At 37.2% G+C, this 2,117-nt stretch overlaps 1 non-coding gene across 1 annotated transcript; it reads left to right on the forward strand.

Annotated features, from left to right (window-relative positions):
- The first annotated feature begins 205 nt into the window (after positions 1–205).
- On the forward strand, positions 206–312 carry LOC133793059 (small nucleolar RNA R71). The gene has a single exon (XR_009874521.1). It is a non-coding gene; the product is annotated as a small nucleolar RNA R71 (small nucleolar RNA).
- Positions 313–2,117: the final 1,805 nt, after the last annotated feature.

Genomic DNA, 2,117 nt, shown 5'->3' on the forward strand with positions numbered 1-2,117 from the left:
AGTTCATGTACCCCAGCTACCTTTCTAACCCCAGATGACCCCTTATTATACCACTGATGATTGTTTGTGGCCATGTCCTCTAGCAATTCATAAGCTTCATTGGCACTCTTGCCCATGAATGCCCCACCAGCTGAAGCATCAATAATTGTTCTTGTTGTACCACACAGCCCGTTATAAAAAATTGTGGACTAACATCCACTGTTCTATACCATGATGGGGACATTATCTCAATAGCTCCTTGAACCTTTCCAAAGAGTCATACAAAGATTCACCATCCAGCTAATAAAAATTATTAATCTCCCCTCTCAATTTAGCAGCTTTTGATGGAGGAAAGAACTTGGCAAGGAATTTCTGAGCCAAATCCTCCCATGTATTTATCGAATTGGATTGAAGGGAGTTCAACCAACTCTTAGCTCTTTCTCGCAGCAAAAATGGGATAGCCTCAACATGATTGCATCATCGCTCACCCCATTACACTTGAAGGTATCACACAACTCCAAGAAATTTGCCAAGTGCATATGGGGGTCTTCAGAAGGCAAACCACCAAATTGGACAGTGGACTGCACCATTTACAAGATCGCCGGCTTAATCTCAAAATTATTGGCCTCCACAATTGGCGGTCTTATACAGTTTTGTACTCCCGTAATAGTGGGCAGTACATAGTCTCTCAGCCTCCTTGCAGCAGGATTTTGAGCCTAACCTTGAACAACCTCGGGAACCTCGTTATTCCCGTCATTCTGTGCCATCTCCACAGTCTGACGAACCAACATCTTGTTTCTTCTGTTTTGTTTGCAAGCCTTCTCAATCTCAGGATTAACAGGAACAATACTATATGCTCCTCTTCTTCTATGCATATAACAAAACTACCTAAAATTGACAAAGAAACACAACCGAAACAGGTTAGAAACAAGACAAAGAACAACCAAATTAGAAATAAAATTAATTAGATTGATATTGATAGTTTTTAGTCCCCGGCAACAGGGCCAAAAAACTTGTTGTGAAATTTATTGCTACGCAAGTGCACGCATCACAAATTAGTAATAGTCTTGGTAAAACCAAGTATCATCCTCAGGGACTGAATTACCAATTACCAATCAATTAATTTTTTTTTATTTTTATTTGGTCAATTCAACTTTGATTTTTGTAACAAGGTGAAAAAATATACATTGCAGAAACAATAATCAAGAACACAATAAAGAAAATAAGTAAGAGAAAACATTGAATTTAAATAATGAGAGAGTAATTAGGGCATTTAATCTCATCAACTAACCTCCCTATTAATCACTATTACAAGTTACCAACTTCTTCTTCTTTCTTCCTATTTTAATTAACAAGTTGACAAAAGTAGCTTATAATCATGTTATGAATTATAAACTCAACCTAAGTGAAAATTTCATAAATTTCTATGGTAAATTTCAATCACAAAGACAACATTAATCAAAACAAGTCAAAAAAGAGTTACACAATTAATCTAGATACTCTCGTTCCAAATTAAAATTGCGTCCTAAACAACCAAACAAAATTCAAATCGCACTTCTCAGATTTTGATTCAAAAACATAAAGGTAATGACTATAGATGGCCAATCAATAATCAATCAACAAGCATAGATTGCAAGGAATTGAAAAGAAGATGAAAAAGGAATGATAATTGCATTAGTTCATAATATGGATTTAAGCGATTCAATTAACAGCCCTAAACATAAAATTAGTTCATAATTGTCATTCTAAACACAAAGAAATTCAAAAACAAACATAAAAAGTAGATGAATGACAAACAATTGAGGAAGCCTCCAAAGGTGTTCTCCAAGGTTTTTTAGCCACCCAAAAACTCTCTGCCTCTTTCTTTTCGAAATTAGGTTTATAACCTAATTTTTTTTTCATTCTAAATGATTTAGGCCACGGCCCAGCTATTCAAGCATCGCGGCCTGTGTCCCAAAAACTGGATTTTTCGTTGAGGCGAGCCGCGACGCAACTGTCCACCTGTCGCGGCCCCTATCTTATTTCCCTGGAAATTTCCTCTTCCAAGCCGTGGCACTCCAAAACCATGCCGCGGCCCGTGTCCTGACTCTGAAACACTGCTTCTATGAAGAGGCTGGTCACGACTCCAAATTGCTCAA

The sequence above is a fragment of the Humulus lupulus genome, chromosome 7, assembly GCF_963169125.1.
Source record: "Humulus lupulus chromosome 7, drHumLupu1.1, whole genome shotgun sequence".
Taxonomy (NCBI): Eukaryota; Viridiplantae; Streptophyta; class Magnoliopsida; order Rosales; family Cannabaceae; genus Humulus; species Humulus lupulus.